This window comes from Chiloscyllium plagiosum, chromosome 12, assembly GCF_004010195.1.
Source record: "Chiloscyllium plagiosum isolate BGI_BamShark_2017 chromosome 12, ASM401019v2, whole genome shotgun sequence".
In the NCBI taxonomy this organism is placed as follows: Eukaryota; Metazoa; Chordata; class Chondrichthyes; order Orectolobiformes; family Hemiscylliidae; genus Chiloscyllium; species Chiloscyllium plagiosum.
Window position 1 is genome coordinate 34,032,120 of NC_057721.1, and position 25,853 is coordinate 34,057,972.

At 41.1% G+C, this 25,853-nt stretch overlaps 1 protein-coding gene across 14 annotated transcripts in view; it reads left to right on the forward strand.

Annotated features, from left to right (window-relative positions):
- LOC122555094 (zinc finger and BTB domain-containing protein 20-like) overlaps window positions 1-25,853 on the forward strand; it is a 367,748-nt gene that overhangs the window by 131,192 nt on the left and 210,703 nt on the right. For 13 of the 14 annotated variants that reach the window (XR_006313161.1, XR_006313164.1, XR_006313159.1 and 10 more), the window contains exon 2: window positions 2,363-2,442. The exons of the other annotated variant lie outside the window; for it this stretch is intronic. The gene's annotated coding sequence lies outside the window, so the exon portion shown is untranslated. The remainder of the gene's footprint in view (window positions 1-2,362; window positions 2,443-25,853) is intronic. 14 annotated transcript variants of the gene reach the window in all.

The window sequence follows — 25,853 nt, forward strand, 5'->3', positions numbered from 1 at the left end:
TTATCAAGAATAGCTAACCGGGTAAAACTTTTTAACAGATTTTAGAAGAATGAAGGGTGATCTTATTGAAATATTTAAGGTTCTGGTGGGGGCTTGATAGGGTGTGTGTTGGGAAGATGTTTCCATGAGTGTAGGAATCTCAAATGAGGAAATGGTAGCGGCAGATACTCTCGCAACATTTAAGAAGCATCTGAATGAGTACTTAAAATGCCAGGCTATTGACTCTGTACAGATAAATGGGATTAGTGTAGTTTGGTGTTAGTTGGTCAGCATGGACTTGATGGACTGAACGGCCTGTTTCTATGCCAGATGACTCTCCTCTGACTCTAGGAAACATGGTTACAGATCAAGGGGACAATCATTTAAAACTGAGATATGAAGGAATTTATTTTCCCAGAAGATAGTGAGTGTCTAGAATTACCTAGTTTAGTTGTGATGAGTAGACCATTGGAAGTACTAAGAAGATGTGGTTAGGTTTCTGAAATATTGAAGTGTTGAGGGCTGTGAGGAACTGGCACAAAAGAGCAGTTGAGACATGGGACAAATCAGCTTTGGTCTTATAAAATAGCAGGGAAACTTTGAGGGTATGAATGTTCTACTCCTATTTCTTAAGTTATTGGGAGTGTAGAAGATGGAGCCCTTGTATATGTTTGCTAACATTTCCCTACTTCTATTCTATTTCCTTTTGAAATAAAGGCCAACATTCCATTTGCTTCTCTTATTACCTGCTGAACTTGGACATTAGCCTTTTGGGATTTATGTATGAGCACACCCAAACCCCTCTGTGCTTTAGCATTCTGCAGTCGTCTTCCATTTAAAAAATACTCTGCCTCTCCTCTTCCTGTCAAATTGCATAACATCACGTTTCCTCACGTTACATTACATCTGCCAAGATTATCCCCAATCACTTAACTTGTCCATATTCCTCTGCAGAGTCTGTCATCCTGACAACCCACCCTCCCATCTACTTTTGTGTCATTTGCAAGCTTGACTATAGTACATTCACTTTCTTCAGCTAAATAATTTATATATACAGTAAATAATTCTGATCCCTGTAGTTGCAGATTGCCATCTGAAAATGCCTTGCTTTCCCAACTGTCTGTTTTCTAATAGTTAGCAAATGCACTGTTCATACTAATATACTACCTACAACACCATGGGCACCTATCTTATTAAGTACCTTCTCAGTCTCCTTCTGAAATTCTAAATATATTATGTCTGCTGCTGCCCTCTATTTATTTTGCTTGTTACCTCCTAAAAGAATGTTAATAAATTTATCAGGTATTGTTTCCTCTCTGTGAAGTCATGCTGAGTCTTATGATTATTTTATGTACTTCTAAATGTTCTGCTTTATATTCTTTATAATAGACCCTAATATTTTTACGTGTGTGCATATAAACTGATGTTTATGATCTGAAGTTGAACATTTATTTCTGACTGCTGCACTTAAAATACTTGCAGCGAATTAAGTACTTCAGTGATTTCAGAAGAGTTTTAGGATGGCCTGATGTAATTATACATTAAAAATCACACAACACAAGCTTATAGTCCAACAGGTTTATTTGGAAGTACTAGCTTTCGGAGTGCTGCTCCTTCGTCAGGTAGCTAGACACCTGATGTCAGGACTGTTGGACTATAACCTGGTCTTATGTGATTTTTAACTTTGTCCACCAGTCCAACACCGGCACCTCCTCAGCATTACCGTATACACTTATAATTATAAGTTCTTCTAACTTGTTTTATTAATTTGTTATGATACTAAGTTTTGTATCCTTTCTTCTTTAAGGGTACAGATTTACTTCTCTTCGTTCAATGTTCGCAATTATGGTGTTGTCAAAACACCATTTTCCAAAGCATCACAAAGGCTGCATTCAAACTGATTAATTAGGTTGAGGTCAACTCACAGATTGCAAGTGTGTTGGTTTTCATGCATGACAATTGTAACTGTATGCATCTTGGCCATATAGATTACATGAATTAAAATAGAACTGACATTGTAACAAATGTCAACACTGATCAATTCAATTGCAAAGTTATCTAGGTAACATCAATAAAATTATCAACTTGCTCTGTTAATTTACAGGATGTGCACATTATTTGAAAAGCTGATGTTTATTGCTTATCATTAGTTATCCATGAAGGTTGTGGTGGGTTCCTTGAGTCTCTGCAATTGGTATGATAACGATGCTCTCACATTTATCCAGTAGTTTGACCTACTGATAATTAAGATGCATTTCTTCGATCTTTGCAGCTGAACATTAAATGCAGGTAAATGGAATAAGCTATGTATATTATGTATATCATGTAAGTTAAAATGGGAACAGTTAAATATATTTTAAAATGGTTCCCAATTCTTTTGCAGATTATGTGAAATCCAAGTTGAATTTAAGGTGGAATAGTGTTAAAGTGAATATAGCATTGCTGGAAGAAACTTTACATACAGTGAGTATTTTCTTAAAATTAAAGCAAATTGGTTAGATTCAAATAATCAGGTTGTATTGCACTGCCTTTCATTTAGGAGAAAGTGAGGACTGCAGATGCTGGAGATCAGAGTTGAAAAATGTGTTGCTGGAAAAGCGCAGCAGGTCAGGCAGCATCCAAGGAGCAGGAGAATCGACGAAGGGTTTATGCCCGAAACATCGATTCTCCTGCTTGGATGCTGCCTGACCTGCTGCGCTTTTCCAGCAACACATTTTTCAGCACTGCATTTGATTTGACAAGGAAACATTTTTTTTAGCTCTTAAATCTGTCAGATACCTACTTGTTTTACCATAATGCATTTTTCAGTTATCCCAAAGAAACATATAAGTGAGTGTTTAATAAAGCAAGAAAATCATTGCTAGGGCTGAGAGCAAAGATTAAGCAATGAGTTGAACCTTCAAAGCCAAAACCATTTAGCTTAGGACCCAATAAGGTGGTCTCTGGCTCTGCAGACATTGATTTTGCAAACATCCTGAACAAAATTGATTTTAATAAATGCGTATTTGCATTTAGTATGTATTCTGTTTATCATCTATTTCCTGAAACAATTCTCATTTAATGTCCTTGTTCATACTGAATGATTCAGTTGGTTCACCCACCAAATCATCTTCTCCACTGACCGACACCAGAAACTATTTTTCTCTTCTTTCATGCCCTCACTGAGCAATCATGCCCATGAGACATTGCTCAATCCCATTAAATTATGGACCACTTCAACTTTCTTTGCCCCCATGTTAGTTATATTGTGAATGGTTATTTTGCTCAAGTCGTCCTTTTGTCAAATTCCACTCTCATCCCTCTGTTCATGCTGTCTTGGTAGCTGTTTGAATATCTTTGACCTTTCTCTGTGATGTATGCTCTTGCATCCTTCTAAATCTATACACTCCTCTCTCTCTTTCATATTTTAATCATGCCATCATGTTTCTATTTGAACCACAATGTCAAAATCCAACTCTCAAATAATATCCTTTTATAATTGTAACATGAATGCCTTACCCCTCCTTGGTCTTTTAGGTCTTTAATAGAATTGACTGTGTCATCCATCACAGTGCCTTCATATTTTCCAATACAATTGAATTGCCTTTCAATATCCCAGTTCCCATCTCCAGTTCCACAGGGTATCATGGATGCATCAATCATTTCAATTTATTTTTCTGGCCTCTGCTGCTCTCTCAATATCTTCCAGTTGTATGTTGAACAGAGAGAGATGGTGAGAGAGATTAGTGAAGAGTGGATTGGCTCAACAGAAAATGTGAGAAAGAGTTACTGAAAGATTCAGGGCAAAAAAGTTGGAAATGGAGACTGCTTGCCCCAGGAATCACTTTTTACCACTTTAGGATTTATATACGTTAAGGGTACTTAAAGACATTGCTGCCATGTTTGGTTGTCACCTTCCATCTTTCTTACATCGCTTTCCTACAGTTTTTGAATCATTTTTTTCCCTAGTCACTGGTTTTGTTCACAGCAATCATTCCACATGCTTCAGTGCTTCTACCATCCAAGTCCACCCACCTATCACTACTGAAAAACAGCACCACTTTTCCAACATTTCACTGTTAGTATCTCTCATCCTGGGGTTACCTGCCATAATGCAAGGCCAAACTATTCCAAAGCTCCAAGATTCCATGCTCCATTGTCCTTTTATATAGCCCCTATCTATTGTTTACCCCGTGCATCTCGACCCTTGAACCATCATCCTAACATTATCAAAATGTACGTTTCCATTAGCCACTTCTCCTGTACACTCAGTGGTAACCCTGAAGTCTCTTCTGTGTCTTAACTACTTTTTCTTTTTCTTTTAGAAATAGGAAACTATTTAATTGAGAGGTTAAAGCTGGGTGTATAGCTGCACAAGTACATGATTTTCATGAAGAAATACATACAATGCAGTTTAGAACCTGGGTATACCACCATCAGTTACATGATTTATGAGTAATAAAAAAAGTGATTAGACTAGACTCATTTGATCATAAACCAGTGATTCTCTTAAAAATAATGTATAAAGTAATCTACCCTTTAATTTCCCATAAATTATGCCTTTTTAGGTTCCATATTTATTTGTTGTTCTGTTAAAGGATCGTTTTTTTTTTAACAAGAAATTGGAACATTCAAATTTTACTACAATTCTTAATTATACAAAAGATAAAGTTGCCATGGTGACAGAGGACCACAAGCTGCTCTCTCATTAGACAGATACGGCCACTGGTGAGTTTAACTGGAGTGTCACCATGCATCAGACAAGGGGCAAGGTCAAGGGGGACATCCTTGGTGACCTCAGCTGGTACAGGAATTTAACCCATGCTATTGGTGTGCACCTTTGAGATTTTAATTCCAATTGGAGAACTATCCGGATTTTTCCCTGCAGAATTGTAGATAAAGAGTGAAGACAAAGAGCACTTCTTGAAAGTGTGTAAGAAAGAGGAGAGAAGTACAGAGAATAACTGAAGGGGAAGTGTCATAATTGCTTCAAGATGAAATGGGGGGAATCTGCTCTTCTCTTTATAACAACCCCAGTTGGACGCAACAATGATTTATGTTCTTCTTAGCACAAGGCTAGACTTCTGTCCAATTAACATGTAACTAGTTAACTCTTACTGTAGCAGTAAGAAGCCGCTTACTAGGTTTTCTTGAGTAAAAGTGCAATTTTCTCATATCCTGTCTCCATGGATTAAGAATAAAGACACTGTCAAGCAATAAGCCTTCAGCAGTCCACAAGCATATGTGTACACATGAAAAATGATAATGTCCAGTATAAAAGGATGATAAAAGAAATAGAGTTTAAAGTCTTTAGAGTGTCCTTGAGGCATAATTTTTAGCCGAAGGCCACAAAAGTCAAATTCCCCAGCCTATCAAGTTTTGCATCTTTAGCTCATCTCTCTGCTAAAACGAAGTTCTTGAAATACTGTCTTGTTTTTATATTTCCGAGTTCATTATCTCCAAGTTTTGATAATTTCATCTTCAGCATGCAAGCCTCCTCATTGTGCTGTAGAAAAATAGGAGATGTGGGTTTCCCATGGTCCCTGCAGATGTTTGATGAGTTCCTTGTTCGTTGCTTTCAGTGCCTTGGATAAATGGGACTGAATAAATTTAGGGATGGGCAACAAACGCTAACTGCCAATTTTGTGGATGAGGCAGAAGTTCAGTGCATTATTATTTTAACATGCACAAACAGTCCTGAAACTCAAATTTGCCCTTAGTGTTTTGATTTTTTGCTCTGCCTCCCCTGCACTAACAGAAACTCTGTTGTATACTTCATTGAACAATACCACTTAAAATGCTATTGTTGATGTCATTTTATAAATAGATATTGGAAGCCTCAAAAAAACCCTTCAAAAATAAAATTTTTGTACAAATACTTGTAAGACAATTAGAAAAGAGAACAAAAAGATGTATGTCAGCAATCAAAATTCTGAAAAGTAATCTGCGCAAAGAATAGGCAGTCTTGAACCTACATGAATCTTTGCAACACAGCCCATATTGCCTGCCTAATCTCCTCCTACCACTTATAAGGTAGGCAAGTCATGCAGTTGAGGTGAAAACTTAAATCTGAAAGCTAATGTGAATGCAGCATGATGCGGCTGAAAGCAAGGATTGATTTGTATGCTGAGTATTTGCAAAATGCTGACTTTTGTTCCTAGGAAATCGGGTCGCCTTACATTTCAGGTCATCTTATTTGCCATAGTACGTTGCATTTGCCTTCTGAATGGTCTTGATACATTTTGTAAAATTTCAACAATGTATCACATTATCACATCTCCTTACACTTAAGCAGGTACCTCATAATTGAGGGTATTTGTAACCAATCTCTTCAGACAAGACCCTCCCCTCTGGAGCAGGTGAAACTTGAATTCAGGCCTTCTGGCTTAGACATAGGGACACTACCATTGTGCCAACAGTACCCAATGGTAAAATCTGTTTTGTTTTCATTACTGCCAGATGTAGCTTTTACAGTTGTTTACTTAACACTTTGGACTACTTTGAACTACTATCTGTGATTAGTAGGTGTACTGCAACAGCATAAATTTTCTAATCTGAATTCTCAATAATTCACTGCATTATAGCTCATAGCTCCGTAGGAGTTAAATACTGGTTGAACAAATATACCCTTTAACCAAATGTTCCCATTAGCTGGGTGTTTATTAACTGGTATGTACTGTACTACCTGAATACTTTCTCTGATAGATCAAACACTCTTGCACACACATTTCTAAGGTATACAAAACTGTTGGTTAATGTATTAATGGATTAAGTGTTCCATGTTAGTTGGCCCTTTGGAACTTTTCAATTTGCATAATATTTGAAAATATGTGCAGATGGTAAAAACAAAAATGAAGCAGGCATTTCTTTTGTGGTGCTGTTAATAGTTTTTCAGGAGCAGTGTTTTTTCTAATAACTAGATGTGTTACTACTGTATTTAATAATGCGATCCTTTGCTGTTGAGACATTTAGAGTGGGAAATAATATTGTATTTTGGACCAAAGATATATTTAATAATTTAAGATTCCAGTGCTATAGCACTCTTAGTGGTGGTGTGGCACTGTTTTATATTACTTTTCTCTCTAACTGAATATTTTAATGTCATGAAGACTTGGTTCTCAATTCTTCAAATCTTTAAAACATTACAAGAAATTATTTTCATGAGGCTGCCTGCTAGGCAACTAAGATGTACAAAACAAGGTCAGGTGCATTATGTCTGTGAAGGTGGGTTCCTACAGTTTTCTTCTCCCAACCAATATTGTGTGCCAAAGGTCACCCATTGGCACTACCTTCTCATAATATCAGAGTCGAAACAAATTAGGTGCTCGTGTTGGGACTGCTGGTTACTGGGTGTGGAACCACCTTCAAGAGCCCCTGTCTTGTTTGGGATGCAAGGAGTGATTATAATGAATCTAGTGTAACTTTTCTGTTGTAAGGTGAAGATTATCTTTCAGTACTTTGGGGATTCCAATGCAAGCCTGAATCCAAGATTCTGTAAATGTAATATCTGTTGGAGAAAGCTAAAAATACTTCTCATTTCAAAAATATACTTTATTTATAAAAATATCTTTATGTACGTACATAGTCACTGAAGCAGTCTGGTTCTGTGCAGTAGCATATGTGGAACAAACAAACATTGGAGTTTGACCAGAACTGACACAGAAATCCAGAAAAGGCCTCACCAATGTCCTGCACAATATGACTTCCCAACTCCTATACTCAATGGACCAAGCAATAAAGACAAGCGAGCCAAATATCTTTTTAACTGCCCTGTCCATATGTGAGGCAAACTTCAAAGAATTATGTACCTGAACTCCTAGCTCCCTCTGCTGTCAAACACTATCCTAGGCGCCACCGTTAATTGGACAAGTCCTCCCCTGTTTGTACTAAAATGCAGTACCTCGCATTTGTCCAGGTTTAACTCTGTCATTTTTTTCAGCCCATTAACCTATTTGATCAAGATCCTTTTGTAATCTCAGAAAACCTGTGGGACTAGATTAGTTTGGGATTACATTCAGTATGCAGCATCTGTTTGTGTGCTATATGACTCTATCCACCAAACAAACCCAAGGACTTTCTTGCTCGTACGAGAATAACTGAAAGTACCCTCGTTTAACTTTAGCAGAAAGACCTTAGACAGTTGTCTTTCCCCAGTGTGCCTTGGTGGCAGCTGTCCCAAGCTTTAGTGCATCTGTCAGCATACCGGACACTGAAATATGTCAGTCTGCAACATTCAGTCAGGGTTAACTTCTTGTTTTGGAAGACTAAATTTCAGGCAGATCCTAGAATGTCTTCCACTGAGTTGATGACCCTTTAGGCGCAATTGATGTTTGTCTCAGTGTGCATCCCACAGAGCAGACGGAGAGCACCAAGTCCTGCATCATGGAGCTGCTCGGGATGAACCTCGACAAAAACAAAACCAAGAATACATCTTAAAAAAAAATGAATTGCGGGTGCTGTAAGTCAAAAATAAAAGTAGAGATTGCTGGAAAAGCTCAGCACATCTAGCAGCATCTGTGGAGAGAAATCAGAGTTAACATTTTGGGTCCAGTGACCCTTCCTCAGAACAGATTCTGATACTGCTCGACCTACTGAACTTTTCCAGCAATTGCTAAGAATACATCTTTCTGCTTAATGGAAATTGGACCTTTTATAAAGTACCATCCAATAGAAAAATCTGGTGTAATATGTAGGAAAGAGCCTTAACATTAATGATTCCTTATCCCACTTTTCTGAGTAACAAGTAGTCCTTGTTTGCAATAAAAAGGTCTGTTATCAGGTAGCTAAAAATGTTAGGTAGATGTTTAAAAAACTAATCAAAGCAGTTTGACTACACTGAATGCAAAATAAAGTTCTAATTTTCAGAGAAATCAAAATAAAGTTTGATATCTATGTATAATACTAAGGTGAAGATTATCACATTGGGGTGTGTGGGAACTTGGTATAGTGGTATGCTTATACTTAGCTTTGTATTGACAAGATAACCCAAACAGGTCTTGGAATAGCACTTAAAAGAGGAAAGAACGAATAATGAGACTAGGAATTGTAAAACAGAGGAATATTGTCCTAAGGGGAAGAATTTCTTATCTAGCTCTAGTCGACACAGATCTTGATAAATAACTTTGTATCATGGTTATGCTTTGCTTGATTATTTTGACCAATGTCAAGTTGTATCCATTGCAAGTTATTATATCCATTCTTTGGTTGTTAAGTTTTCTAATCAGGATGATGATCTTCATTAATCTCATGATGCGAAGTTTCACACTTAACCAGCAAATGGCATCTTGATCTTTCTTAATAAGATTTCATCTGTTTTCTTTGGAGCATTGCTCTTGTTTAATCTATTCCTGATCAAGGCAATTATTTTGATTTTTTTTGCTGTCCAGTTGTCCATATTTGAGTTATTTTGATATTTGAGTTATTAACACAACCTTCAAATTATTCATCACTTAAAATTCACAGTCACTGATATTGTTTTGAGAATATTTACAGCGATAGTGGTTTCGGAGAATGCTTCTGATCTTGAATGCTTTAGTAAGTTTCCCCTGGCTGTTTCCAAATCCTTTGGAGTTTATGTTCTATATTTCTATCAAGCCATATTCATAAGCATAACTGTACAGTGTCTTTGAAATCATGCTGCAGCTGATGACTCATCCTCTTGACTCTTTTTATCCATTAACTCAAGGATTCTTCTAATAGTTTTCATTCATGTCAATAGCATCTTCAACTGAATATTCCATCCTATTTGCTTTTTTTTATTGTCTATGCTCTGCCTTCAGCATCTTTCTTCAGATTATTTGTCCTTAGTGGCACAACGTCTAGTCCAGTTGCCATGCAATTGCATAATCTTGATCTCCTTAGTGCATCCAACTGGGAAATAAAAATCTAATTTACTTTTTTTCTAATACAAGTTTCCTCATGTTTCCTGTTCATGAACAAGCTGTTACTATCTGATTAATTTTTGGAGGAATCTCATTAGTTAATGTAAGTAATGACACACTGGAATTCATCATCCCTGAGCTTCCCTAACAAGCATTATGGTTTGGTTGTCTCTTTTTATTTATTTACTTGTGGAACATGGATGTTGCTGGCTGGCTAGCATTTATTGCCTATCTCTAGCTGCCCTAGAACTGTAAGGTTTGCTGGGCCATTTGAGAGAGCAGTTGAAAGTCAACACATTACTGTGGGTCTGGAGTCACATGCAGACCAGACAGATAAGGATATCAGATTTCCTTTCCTGAAGGACATTAATGAGCCCGATGGATATTTTTGAGAATCAGTAATGGTTTCATGTTCATCAGTAGATTCTTAATTCTTTAAATTGAATTCAAATTCATTATCGTGGGATTCGAACCTGGGTCCAGAGTGTTCATTGAGTTTCTAGATTAAAAGTCGTGGTATTAAGATTAATACCACGAGGTCATTGTTTCCCTCTGATTGTAGGAAAAGAGTTTTTTTTAATTGAAGTACCGGTGATCAGTATTTGTATTGTAACTCAGAAATGTTAGGATTTTAAAACTGTGACTCACACCTGATCAGTAGTTTTGCAATGAAACTTCATTTCTTCAGTAGAGATTGGAAGAGTTGAAATGCTTCTCCACACCTTTTGAGGAAAGACCAAGCTTCAGCTTCCACAACCCCCAAGTCTCCAGCTGAAATGCACACTTTTTCCTATTTCAAGCTTGCCTTTATTGTTGCCACCTTTTTTCTGATGCTGGTGGGTTGTCTTGGGCCACTTAATTTTCATCCATTGTTGCTGCTGAATTCTACTGGAAGCAGCTGAATTGTTGAACAGTGTAGTTGGCCTGAGACACAGTTAAAATCTGCCAAACTTCCTACTCCCACTCAAACTGAGTTGCAAATTTAAATTGTTGTTTTAATTTCTCTTCAACAAGTCCTTTTGTATTTCTATTATATATTAAAGTCATTTTTCATTCTCATATTTGTTGTTAACATACAAAGTCATTGAAATCTCATGATCAACATATTATTTCCCAGGACCTCATTTTTGAAACCCCTTGCTTCCTTCAGTTTTTTCCTTTTATGTACAGCATCATGTTGTAATATTGGCTGATTTCTTCTCCGATGTTATGACTAAGAATCTTCATACCTCAGAATTTGGTACAAAATGCTACAGGAGGAACTACAAAAAAAAAATTAAAAATTGTGTATGTCCTCAGACTCAGAGAAAGATTGATGTAGTGATTAGAATGGGCTCAACCAAGTGGATCTCATAGAATGAGTTCCGATTGGACCAGATTAATAGCCCAATCAGGGAGCCCTGGCTGAGAGACATGAACAGGAGTGTCAGGGGTTCTGCGCACTCAGAAATGGCTCGTATGAAGCTGGACCAGTGTCAATACTATGCATGTGTAAATAAAGGGTGACTTGATAGCTGACCAGCCTTTGTGGAGTCATTTCAATTTCAACTATGGTGTGTTTACAGACCTCTATAGGGCTCTATAGTTAGTCATAACATCTGAGAAGAAACCATTCCTGAAGAAGGGCCTGTGCCCGAAACGTCGAATCTCCTGTTCCCTGGATGCTGCCTGACCTGCTGTGCTGTTCCAGCAATAAAGTTTCAACATTTTGTACCAAGTCAGGTTCCTCCAAGTCTACCTCTGATATGAGCAGCATGTAACACACAGCAGCTCACCTCTTGCAACCCCAGCATCTCTGAAGAAATTCATTTTCTTCTTCAGACAGTAAAGGCGGTGACATCTGCCATGTCCAGCTCAGATTCTGAGGTATTGTCAACGCCTGACAGAGAGGGAGAACCCATGGGCTCTAGGACAGTATAAAAGGCTGTCAAGAAGCAGGGTATGTTTTGCTCCCACACCCTTTGTAAGTTTGCAGTTTTCATATGGTCCACATGCTTGTTCAGGACTGATACACCTACTCAAACTTTACACGTCACTGCACCAGACCTCTCATCAACATACTTCTTAACTGTGAAGGGCCATTTCCTTGGTTCCTGCATTAAACCTCATCGCTGAATTAAACTGCCTTTTGTACTTAAGAGTCCTGTGTCCAAAGTTGGCATGCCTCATTCAGACATGGGAGCCGGGGAAATTTTGATCACCCTCACTTTATCTTCCAACGGGTATAATCTGGTCTTGTTAACTCTGTAGCCTAAGCCGGCCACACATCTTTTCCCTTTCAAAGCGTACACCCATCTGGGAGAAATTTCTAAGGACTATGTCCAAGTTCTCTAAGTCCTCCTTAGGGTCTTCCCTTTTAGCACACCAACTAGATATATGGCGACCTAGGATAAACCATGTAAAATGTTCTCCATTGTCAGCTGAAATATTGCATAGGGTATTGACACACCAGATGGCAGTCTCCCATATTGGGAAGAACCTTTATGGTTGCATACTTGGTTTATATTAATGGTTGCATACTTCTGGCAATCCTCATCTAAGCATAATTGCAAGTGTGCATAGCTCATGCCCAGCCACGTGAAGAACACATTCTCCTCTGCAACCCCCTCACCCCTCCTAACCTCCCCCCCCCCCCCCCCCCCCAACACACACACACACACACACACTCACACACAAGCACAAAGGCCAGCTTCCCTATGTGATGGATTGGGTATTCATCCAACTGCAAAAAGTGGTTTATCATTTGTTTAAAATCTCAGCAAAGGTGAATGGACTCCTTAGGCCTCACAATTAGCGCGACCAGTGCCACCCATTCAACAAATTGGACCGATTTGATGATTCCTTTGCTTTGCAGCTTTCTGATTTCTGCATCTACTTTTGCCCATAAGTGTAGAATCATAGAATTGGTCCCTGGTCAACATGTGGTGACCCTCATGTTATCTCACCATTTGTCTCTCTATAATGAGAGAGCATCCCTTTGGTCCTGTGGGACTGTGGCAATGTTGCTATGACTCTTTGCTTATCTCTTTGACATTTTACCTGTTGAACCTTTATTTATTTTGTCATAATATGATTAGATGCAGTTAATCTTTCCATCTTTTATTGCTGCTCTCATCTTTTGAAAATTCCTGCAAATAATAGAGAAGCAGGTTGCTGGTCTTGGAAATCTCTAGCCTAAATGAAATGCTTAGGGCAATTTCTTGAATGCTTGGCAATATTATACATGTATCATTGCAACTTACAACAAAATACTGTATTTCAGCACACCATGCAAATGTACATTCTACAATAGACTAAAAATTGCATGGACAAATAAGTACAACATTTCACTGCATTATTTAACAGTCTGGATCTAACCTTATCTTTTCTAATGAAGGAAATAAAAATAAAGAAAACATCACTTATTTTTGTAGGATGCTTGAAGAAGATGGGGTATGTTTAGACAAATCTTTGGCAAATGCGTAGTCAAATTAAGGCATCATTTTTTAAAAAAGGAGCAATATTTTTGGCCCTTTGATAAACTTTAAAGGCAGAATTGTGGAGATACCAAGCAGCAAATAATATCTCCAATAAACCCAAGTGATGGCATCTCTGAAGAACTCTGCCAGCGAATACCAAGGTGCTATACCAACTGTCAACTAAATGCCTGCTGCATGTGTCAATGTATTATTAAGCAAACATGTTTCAGAACTGAAGTGAGTGACAAAGAAAAGGGGAGGTTAAAAAATGCATTGAAAGAGATTCAAATTTAGTCAAATGATGGATGTTGATAAAACTGAAGAGTGATGTGATAGAATGTTTTGGTAAGATGGGCAGGACAAAGGGGCATTGAAAAGATCTGGTTGAACCTGCAACTGTACTCCTCTTTTCTGATCTGCTTACTTTGTTAAAGCATTTTCTATATTGCACGCAAATGTAGGGTACTATTTTGCCACTGTTGACTGGCAAAGCTGTCTCTAATCATGGCCTTCCTGATCATAGCTATTGTTGAGCAAGAATATCTCCTTGGTTCCCAGTGTGGTCAGTGGTGCATAATGTTTTTCCTCAATGAAGTAGGATGCAGCCTTTGAATACATTCATTTCATCTGTAAGTGTTTTACTCTCCCTGAATGCCCTGAGTTTCTCCAAATTTCAAAATTTCACTTAATTTTTAAATAGCCCAAATGAATTGTGTCCTGTAGGTGAGTGTCATGCTGGGGTCTCATTATTGTAGTTGTAAAAATAGATGTAAATTGAGAATCAGGTATTGCTACTGAAATCGAGCATCCTGCGCAATGCAACATTTCCATGGGTTTATTGCCAGCTATCATTCACGGCCCTCCACCTACTCAAATCCTGCCTCTGCAATATGAATCTTAAAAATTCTAATCAAGACAATTACCATTTATTGAAAAGAAATGTAAAATTGTGGGTACAACATTACATTGACTACATAAACAGTAATCTATTTGTTTTAATTTGGATAGCTAGGTTATGGAAAAGGTAGGTATTGGGTAATGGTCTTTTTGATTTAAAAAAAATCTTCCTGTACAGTAGATCATATTTTAATCTCTGTTCAGTATATAATTTTACACCTTCAGTCAACAAGAAATATAGCTGTGTCTTGAAAGATTAATAATACCATAGACTCTCTGGAGGCTTTTCTTAATATGTGAGCATATTCGAGGTTATGTACTGTAATTTATCGAGTCTGTTTTGAATTTCAAATGACTAAGTGCCATCAGTGACTTAGGAATAATTTTATTGATCAAACTGCAAGCCTTTATATAGTTATGTAGATATTTACTGGGTTAGAGGGCAAGAGCTGCAAAATTAAGGTAAAAATTGGTTGACAAACAAAAATGTTTTTTCTCATGTTAATTACAAATTTAAAAACTAAGTTGATGCTGCAGTATTATAGATTATTAGTTTGGGGTCCCTTGCACGCTATTTGGAACATAGAAGTCTTCCTGTTTCTAAAGAAAGGCAAATGATGGAATGCGTTTCCTCGGCAACTTTAGGGCAACTAATTATCGTAGATTGATAGACGAAATAAGGCTAGTCTCACATCAACCCAAGCATCACAATAATAATAAATAATAAATTGCTAAGCTAACGCAATTTTCCAGGGTTACATCTACACTAACTCCATCAGATAATTACTTATTTTTTAAGGCACTTGTTGATATTTCACCCTCTTTTTGGTAATTTTATGAACATTAGAAAATATTAGCTAATCCTTGCAAATTCATTAATCAGTTAGCATCTTTACAAGCTACGTCATATATATTAGGTCCCTAGAGGGGACCCTTAATGTTAAACCTTTAAGGTCTGTTGCAAATTATTTAATATCATGTCACATAATTTACCAACATTCTCTTTTGATTAATCTTGCTCCTATAATAGTAAGACCATAAGATGTAGGAGCAAAATTAAGTCATTTGGCCCGTCAAATCTGCTCTGCCATTCAATCGTGGCTGATATATTTCTCAACCCCATTCTCTGCCTTCTCTACGACCTTTGATCCCCTTACCAATCTCTCTATCTCTGTCTTAAATATACTCTATTGTCTTCACAGTCCTCTGTGATAATAAATTCCATAGATTAACCACCCTGTGAAGAAATTCCTCCCTAACTCATTTCTAAAGTGTCATGCCTTCACTCTGGATCCTCGTGGAAACATCTTCTCTATGTCCACTCTATCCTGGCCTCTGAGTATTCTGTTGGTTTCAATCACATCCTCCCTCATCCTTCAAACCCAACTCAGGGCAGGCCTAGAGTCCTCAACCGCTCCTTTCTTTTAGAGTAGATTACCCACACTGTGGAAACAGGCCCTTCGGCCCAGCAAGTCCACACCGACCCTCCAAAGAGCAACCCACCCAGACCCATTCCCCCACAATTACCCTGACTAATGGACCTAAACCATGGGCAATTTAGCATGGCCAATTCACCTGATCAACACATTTTCAGATTGTGGGAGGAAACGCAGATTCAGGAAGAATGTGCAAACTCCACGCAGGCAGTGGCCCAAGGTGGGAATTGAACTCGGGTCCCTGGCTCTGTGAGGCAGCAATGCTAACCACTGAGCCACCGTGCCGCCCTACTCCTCCTCATCTGACAAGCCCTTCATCCCCAGGATCTTTCTTGTAAACCTCCTCTGGACGCCCTCCAAGCCCAGTTTATCTTTCCTTAGCTAAGGGGATCAAATCTGCTCACATTATTCCAAATGCAGTCTGACAGAGCCTTTTCAGCTTCAGCAATTTATCTCTGCTTTTGTGTTTTAGCCCTCTTGAAATGATTATCAACATTGCATTTCCCTACCTAACTGCAAACTGAACTTGCATGTTAACCATTAGAGAATCCTGAGCGAGGATTCCCAGGTTGCTTTGTGCTTCAGGTTTCTGAAGCCTTTCCTGGTTTAGAAAATAGAATATGCCTCTATTCTTCCTACCAAAATGCATAATCTTACACTTTTCCACAATATATTCCATCTGCCACTTCCTTGCTCACTCTTCTAGCCTGTCCATGTCCCAGCATGCCAAGGATATGCAAGTCCTGGGCCTCCACCACCACCAAATTCTAGCCACCTGACACCTGCAGGAGGAATGCCTCATCTTCCGCCTTGGGACCCACCAACTACACAAAATCAATGTGGATTACATCAGTTTCCTCATCTCCCCTCCCTCCACTTTTATCTCAGATGCAACTCTCCAAATCTGCACCTCCCTCTCAAACTATCCTACCTGTTCATCATCTTTCCCACCTATCCGTTCTACCTCTACTCTGACCTATCACAATCACACCTCACCTTCATCCACCTATCGCATTCCCAGCTACATTCCCCCAGCCCCACACCCCTCCCATTTATCACTCATCCTCCTTGGGCCTCCCCCACATTCTTGATGAAGAGCTTATACTCCAAACAGCCACTCTCCTGCTCCTTGGATGCTGCCTGACTGGTTGTGCTTTTCCAGCACCACACTTTTTGACACACAAATAGTTGTTGTCCCAACAATAATCACTGTGAACTCCACTAGTCACTGGCTGCTATCCTGAAAAAGACCCCTTTCTCCCCCCACTCTGCCTTCTGCCAGTTGGTCAATCCTCCATCCAAGCCAGTACCTTGCCCCTAACAATATAGGGTCTTATCTTATTTAACACCCTCCAGCGCAGCAACTTGTCAAAGACCTTCTCGAAATCCAAATAGCTGGTGCCCACTAGCTCTACTTTGTCTAACTTGTTTGTAACATCCTCAAAGAAGTCTAACAGATTTTTCAGGCATAGCCTCCCCCTGACAAAACCTGCTGACTCTGCCTTATTTTGCCATTCACTCCCAAGTTCTTAGCAATCTCAACCTTGATAATGGACACAAATCTAACCAATGGCCAAGGTGAGACTAACCGACCTATAGTTTCCTGTCATCTTAATCAGGAGTGTCCTCTGACAGTCTCCCCTTGACTCCAGTGATTTCTGAAAGATCACCACCAATGCCTCTGCAATAACCTTAGCTAACTCTTTAGGAACCTACAGTGTAACCCATCTGATCTGGGTGATTTATCCGATAGATAGTCATAGAAATGTACAGCACTGAAACAGACCTTGCGATCCAACTCGTCCATGCCGACCAGATATCCCAACCCAATCTAGTCCCTCCTGCCAGTACCTGGCCCATATCCCTCCATACCCTTCCTATTCATATACCCATCCAGATGCCTTTTAAATGTTGCAATTGTCCCAGCCTCCACCACTTCATCTGGCAGCTTATTCCATACACGTACTACCCTCTGTGTGGAAAAAGGTGCCCCTTGGGTCCCTTTTATATCTTTCCCCTCTCACCCTAAACCTATGCCCTCTAGTTCTGGACTCCTCCACTCCAGGGAAGAGACTTTGTCTATTTATCCTATCCATGCCCCTCACGAGTTTATAAACCTCTAAGTTGCTGATCTTTGAGGGGTCCTATTCTCTCCCTAGTTACTCTTTTGTCCTAAACATATTTGTGAAAACCCTTTGGAATCTCTTTACTCTATTTGCCAAAGCTACCCCATGCTCCATTTTTGCCCTCCTGATTTCCCTCTTAAGTATACTCCTCCTGCCTTTATACTCTTCTAAGGATTCATTCCATCTATCTCGTCTACACCTGACATATGCTTCCTTCTTTTTCTTAACCAAACCCTCAATTTCTTTAGTCATCCAGCATTCCCTACACCTACCAGCCTTACTTTCACCCTAACAGGAATATACTGTCTCTGAACTCTCGGTATCTCATTTCTGAAGGCTTCTAATTTTCCAGCCGTCCTTTTACCTGTCCCCCCAATTAGCTTTGGAAAGTTCTTGCCCAATATCTTCAAAATTAGCCTTCCTCCAATTTAAAACAATAGAATTGTGGTCGCTGCCCCCCAAGTACACCCCCCCCACTGACACCTCAGTCACCTGCTCTGCCTTATTTCCCAAGAGTAGGCCAAGTTTTGCACTTTCTCTAGTAGGTACACACTTAATAAATTCCACTCCATCTAAACCCTTAACTCTATGTAATCCCAGTCTATGTTTGGAAAGTTAAAATCCCCTACCATAGAACATAGAAAAGTACAGCACAGAACAGGCCCTTAGGCCCACGATGTTGTGCTGAGACTTAATCCTAGTGTAAAATATAGTAACTTAATCTATGCACCCCTCAATTTACTGCTGTCCATGTGCATGTCCAGCAGTCGCTTAAATGTCCCCAGTGACTTCGCTACCACCACCACAGCTGGCAACACATTCCATGCATTCACAGCTCTCTGCGTAAAGAACCTACCTCTGATGTCTCCTTTATACCTTCCTCCTAATATCTTCAAACTATGACTTCTCATACCAGTCAATCCTGCCCTGGGGAAAAGTCTCTGGCTATTGACTCTATCTATTCCTCTCATTATTTTGTACAACTCGATCAGGTCTCCTCTCTTCCTCCTCTTCACCAGAGAGAAAAGTCTGAGCTTATTCAACCTTTCTTCGTAACGCAAGCCCCCCAGTCCACCTTCTTTGCATCCTCTCCAAAGCCTCTATCTTTCCTATAGTAGGGCAACCTGAACTGGGCACAATATTCAAATGTGGTCTCACCAGGGACTTGTAGAGCTGCAGCAAAACCTCACATCTCTTAAACGCGTTAATGAAAGCCAAAACACCATATGCTTTCTTAACAATCCTATCCACTTGGGTGGCAACTTTGAGTGATCTATGTACTTGCACACCCACATCCCTCTGTTCCTCTACACTGCATAGAATCCTGTCTTTAATCCTATATTCAGTATTTGAGTTCGACCTTCCAAAATGCATCACTTCGCATTTATCCAGGTTGAACCCCATCTGCAATTTCTCAGCCCAGCTCTGCATCCTGTCTTATGTCGCGCTGCAGCCTGCAGTAGCCCTCTATACTATCGACGACACCTCCAACCTTTGCATCATCTGCAAATTTACAAACCCACCCCTCAATCTCCTCATCCAAGTCATTTATAAAAACTGCAAAGAGCAGAGGCCCAAGAACAGAGCCCTGAGGGACCCCACTCAACACTCTCTTCCAGGCAGAATATGTTCCATTTACAACCACTCTGCCTTCTGTCAGCCAGCCAATTCTGAATCCAGACAGCCAAATCTCCCTGTTTCCCATACTTCCTGACTTTATGAATGAGCCTACCATGAGGTACCTTATCAACTGCCTTGCTGAAATCCAGATACACCGCATCCACTGCTCGACCGTCATCGACCTGTCTTGACACCTCAAAGAACTCAATAAGATTTGTGAGCATGACCTGTCCTCACAAAGCCTTTATCTGTCTCAGCGGAACAAATTTATGCATCACTCACAACAACTGGTCCTTAAATAGTCCCCACACATCTGCTGTGCTCTTTCTATGGAACAATTACTCCCAGTCTGTATTTCCCAACTCCTGTCTGATAGCGTCATAATTTCCTTTTCCCCAATTAAATATCTTCCCTCGGTAACTGCACCTTTCACTCTCCAAGGCTATGCTAAATGTGAGGCAGTTGTGATCACTTTCACCAAAGTGCTCTTCCACCGCGAGATCTGACAACTGTCCTGGCTTGTTGCCGAGTACCAAATTCAAAATGGCCTCTCCCCTCATCTGTCTGTCTACATACGGAGTAAGGAAACCCTCCTGAACACACCTAACAAAAACGGCTCAATCCAAACCATCTGCACTTAGGAGGTTCCAATCGATATTGGGAAAGTTGAAATCACCCATAACAACAACCCTGCTACTTCTGCATTTTTTTCAGAATCTGCCTGCCTATGACATCTTCAATCTCTCTACTGCTATTAGGTGGTCTGTAGAAAGCCGCCAATGCAGTGGCTGTTCCCTTGCTGTTCCCAACTTCCACCCATACTGACTCAGTAGACAAACCTTCCTCAACAACCTTCGTTTCTGTAGCTGTGATGCACTCTCTGATTAGCAATGCTACACCCCCTCCTCTTTATCCACCCTCCCTGTTCTTTGTAAATATTCTAAACCCTGGAACATCAAGCAACCATTCTTGCCCCTGTGAAAAGCATATCTCCATTATGGCCACAACGTCGTAGCCCCAAGTACTGATCCATGCTCTGTTCGTCACTCTTATTCTGGACACTCCTTGCATTGAAGTGGACACACTTTAACCAATCCCTTTGTTTCATCGCATGAGAAACCTCCCTGATAGATTCAATACATCCTGTCACTGTCCTGTCTGCAACTGACCCCCTCTCAGACATGTGGCTCTGATTCCCACACCCCTGCCAAACTAGTTTAAACCCTCCCAAATCGCACGAGCAAATCTCCCACCCAGGATGTTTATGCCCCTCCAGTTCAGGTGCAACCCCTCCTTCATGTACAGGTCTCACCTTCCCCAGAAGGTATCCCAATGGTCGAAGTATCTGAAGCCCTGCCCCCTCCACCAGCCTCGCAGCCATGTGTTAAACTGCATTCGCTGACTGTTCCTCATCTCACTATCTCGTGGCATCGGTAGCAAACCTGAGATCACTACTCTACTCATCCTGCTCTTCAGCTTCCAACCTAACTCTCTGTAGTCACTTTTCAGATCCTCAACCCCTTTCCTGGCTATATCATTGGTGGCAATATGTACCACGATTTCTGGCTGCTCACCCTCCCCCTTCAGAATCTTGTAAACCCAATCAGCGACATCCTGGACCCTGGCACCGGGGAGGCAACATAGCTTCCGGGAGTCCCATTCCTGACCACAAAATCTCCTGTCAATCCGTCTAACTATTGAGTCCCCTACCACTAGCGCTTTTCTATTTCCCTCCCCCTTCCCTTCTGAGCCTCAGTGCCAGAGACCTGACAACTATGGCTTTCCCCAGGTAGGCTGTCCCCACCAGCAGTATCCAAAACGGTACACTTATTGCTGAGGGGAACAGCCACAGGGGATCCCTGCTCTGACTGTCGGTTCCCTTTCCTCCCCCTGACAGTAACCAACTGTCCTTATCCTGTGTCTGGGGAGTGACTACCTCCCTGTACATCCTCTCAATTTCCCCCTCAGCCTCCCGGATGATCCGTAGTTCATCCAGCTCCAGTTCCCTAATTCGGTTTTTGAGGAGCTGGAGTTGGGTGCACTTCCTGTACTGTAGTCGGCAGAGACATGTGTCGTGTCTCTCAGCTGTCACATTCTGCAGGAGGAACATGCAACTGCCCTAACATCCATATCTCACTACTCTGAAAGCCTGCACAGAACTAAACAAAGGAAGAGAAGGATTTAAAAAAGAGAAACCTGAAATCATACCTAGATTACAGACTCTTAGTAAGGTTAGAGGAAGTGGGTGGGAGGGAGGCCCTATGGTGTAGGTTCTCAGGTTTAGATCTCAAACACTGAAAAACTCTCCAGAATTCCTTTGCTCCTCCCTCGCACCTCTCGGCAAATGGAGGCCTCGACGCCTGAAGTAAGGTAATTCACTGATCACTCTCTATTATTCTTCCAGATAACTGACATCTCCTTACAAATTTGCTAAACCCTTCCCCTCGTGGCGCACAGGCGGCCGTTCCAAGGTTCCCCCAGGGCGCCCATCCACCACTCCCCAAACCTGACTCTGGGCAGCCCGGGAACCTTACACCGTCCCCCAACACCGCCTCGGGGCGGCCTTCGACTGCCCCACAACACCCCTTCCCTTCTACCATGCCCAACCCCACTTCACGCGCCCTTGCACCGGCCTGCACCACCTCCAACTCACTCGCCCTTGCACCGGCCCGCACCACCGCCACCTCTCGCGCCCTTGCACCGGCCCGCACCACCTACACTGTGCGCGCCCTTGCACTGGCCCCCCATCCCCCTCCCCCTCAAAGTGAGGAGCAGTGCCCCGCCCCGTCAGGCCCACCTCACTCACCATGCAGTCCATGTTGCTGTGGTATGATTGCACTGATTGAGTGTTCTGTTGACGGAATAGCATCGACCCCCCCGCCCCTCCAAAACCCATGTGCTACTTTCCCTCTTGGCCTGCGTTCCATACCTGGACTTTAGGCACGTCTACCCGATCTTCATCCTCCTCCCCCTCACCATTGTCGTCCTCCCGCTGCAGTCTCCGTTTCTCCGCGTTTCTGATGCTGCTGCTGCAGCCGGGCTTGCTCCCCAACGAGGGCCTGCGATCCTCCTCAGCCAAATGATTCATCCTTCCACGGGAGAGCTGGGCAAATCGATCTCTCGCCGGCTGCCGCTCTGTCCAGTCAGCCCAGGCCGCCGCCTCCTTCCTGAACTAAATCAGGGAGAACAGCTTCCAATAGCAGCTTTACCGCATTTGATCTTTCAGATCTTTCACTTTCCCCAGCACTTCCTTCGTAAAGGCCACTGCACTCACCCTGTACCCTGACTCTCTTGAAGTTCTGGTATGCTACTGGTGTCTTCCACTTTGAAAACTGATGAAAAGTCTCTTTTCATTTCGTCTGCCACTTCTTTGTTCCATGTTATGACTTCTCCAGCCTTACTTTCCAATCATCCAATGTCTGCTGTTACCTCTCACTTATCATTTTAGAGATCTTACAAAAAGACTTGCAATTCTCTTTAATATTACTAGCTAGCTTACTCTCTTGTTTCATTTCAAGTTCTTCTCCTCCCCGCCACTGCTTTTTTTTTTGTTATCCTGTACTGGATTTTTAAGGTCTCCTAATCCTCTGGTTTCCCGCTAATCTTCACTGCATTGTTTTTTTCTGCTTTTATGCTGTCTCTGATTTCACTTGTTAGCCATCCTCTCCTTAGTATATTTCTTCTTTCTTGGGATGAACTTTTACTGTCCCTTCAGAAACTCCTACAATTGCAGCTCCACTATCTTTCTACTAAGTTCTCCTTCCAGTTAACTCTGGCTAACTCCTCCCTCATGACTTTATAGACACCTTTACTCAGTTTTAATACTGTTACATTAGATTCAGTCTTCTCCCTCTCAAACTGCAGAGTGAATTCTATCATATTATGGCCCACTGGTTCCTAAAGGTTCCTTCATCTTCAGCCCCCTAATCAAGTCTGTCTAATTACACACCACTAAATCCAGAATTGCCTGTTTGTTCGTGGGCTCTGCCATAAGCTGCTTCAAAGAAACCATCTTGTTGACTTTCCACAAATTCCTTTTCTTGAGATCTTCTGTCAACTTGATTTTTCCCTGCATATTGAAGTTCCCATGATTATTGTTAGAGTGCATTTGTTAAATGCCCTTTCTGTATCCTGATGTATTTTCATCCCCATATCCTGACAACTGCTGTGAGTCCTAAATGCAACTCCCATCAGGTTTATTTTTCCTTTGTGGTTCCTCAGTTTTATCCACACACATTCTGTGTCTTCTAGATCACTTGCTAATGATGTAATTTCATTCCTTATGAACAAGGCAACTGTACTCCTCTGAGTATCTGCCTGTTCTTTATTCGATGGGATGTGTATCCTGGGATATTTAGTTCCCAGGCCTGATCCTCTTACAGCCAAATCTCTGTGATACTGACAACATCTTACCTGCCAATTCTAATCTGTGTTTTGTAAGCTGCATGTATTGAAGTACAACACCCTCAAGTCCTGCATTGACTGCCTCCCTTCCCCAAGTTGATCTCTTATCAACTGTGCGTGAAGTTAGATTCCTGACCCTTTCCATACTTAGTGGCCTATCACTCGTTCTGGAAACTTTAACCACTGCTAAGCCTTCCCCACTGTAACTTTTTCCATAATCTCCTATGCAATTGAACCCCGTCCATCCAACTCTATATAATAAAGCCCTACCCAAAGCCCTAGTCACTGCATTCCGAGCAGCCTGTCAATATAATGTGTTGTCAGGTCAAAGATACTATAAAATAGGTTGACCGTTACTTGGTGTATGGGCGAAGGATTCACATTTTTGGATCATTGGAATCTCTTTTGGGGGAGAAGTGACCTGTACAAGAAGGACGGGTTGGACCTAACTTGGAAGGGGACTAATATACTGGCAGGGAAATTTGATAAAACTGCTTGGGAGGATTTAAACTAGCAAGGTGGGGGCGGGGAGGGGGACCCAGGGAGATTGTGAGGAAAGAGATCGATCTGAGACGGGTACAGCTGAGAACAAAAGTGAGTCAAACAGTCAGGGACAAGGTAGGACTAATAAATTAAACTGCAGTTATTTCAATGCAAGGGGCCTAACAGGGAAGGCAGATGAACTCAGGGCATGGTTAGGAACATGGGACTGGGATATCATAGCAATTATGGAAACAGGCTCAGGGATGGGCAGGACTGGCAGCTTAATGTTCCAGGATACAAATGCTACAGGACGGATAGAAAGGGAGGCAAGAGAGGAGGGGGAGTGGTATTTTTGATAAGGGATAGCATTACAGCTGTGTTGAGGGAGGATATTCCTGGAAATACATCCAGGGAAGTTATTTGGGTGGAACTGAGAAATAAGAAAGGGATGATCACCTTATTGGGATTGTATTATAGAGCCCCCAATTGTCAGAGGGAAATTGAGAAACAAACTTGTAAAGAGATCTCAACTATCTGTAAGAATAATAAGGTGATTATGCTAGGGGATTTTCACTTTCCAAACATCGACTGGGACTGCCATAGTGTTAAAGGTTTAGATGGAGAGGAATTTAAGTGCAAAACTTGACCTACTCTTGGGAAATAAGGCAGGGCAGGTGACTGAGATGTCAGTGGGGGAGCACTTTGGGGCCAGCGACCATAATTCTATTTGTTTTAAAATAGTGATGGAAAAGGATAGACCAGATCTAAAAGGTGAAGTTCTACATTGGAGAAAGGCCAATTTTGATGGTATTCGAAAGCTGATTGGAGGCAGATGTTTGCAGGTAAAGGGACGGCTGGAAAATGAGAAGCCTTCAGAAATGAGACAACAAGAATCCAGAGAAAGTATATTCCTGTCAGGGTGAAAGGGAAGGCAGGTAGGTATAGGGAATGCTTGATGTCTAAAGAAATTGAGGGTTTGGTTAAGAAAAAGAAGGAAGCATATCTCAGGTATAAACAAGAGAGATCAAGTGAATCCTTAGAAGAGTATAAAGAAAGTAGGAGTATACTTAAGAGGGAAATCAGAAGGGCAAAACGGGGGGGCATAGCTTTGGCAAATAGAATTAAGGAGAATCCAAAGGGGTTTTACAAATATATTAAGGACAAAAGGGTAACTAGGGAGAGAATAGGGCCCCTCAAAGATCAGCAAGGTGGCCTTTGTGTGGAGCCACAGAAAATGGGGGAGATACTACATGAATATTTTGCATCAGTATTTCCTGTGAAAAAGGATATGGAAGATATAGACTGTAGGGAAATAGATGGTGACATCTTGCAAAATGTCCAGATTACAGAGGAGGAAGTGCTGGATGTCTTGAAATGGTTAAAGGTGGATAGATCCCCAGGACCTGATCAGGCGTACCCGAGAACTCTGTGGGAAGCTAGAGAAGTGATTGCTGGGCCTCTTGCTGAGATATTTGTATCATCGATAGACACAGATGAGGTGCCGGAAGACTGGAGGTTGGCAAACGTGGTGCCACGGTTTCAGAAGGGCGGTAAAGACAAGCCAGGGAACTATAGACCGGTAAGCCTGAC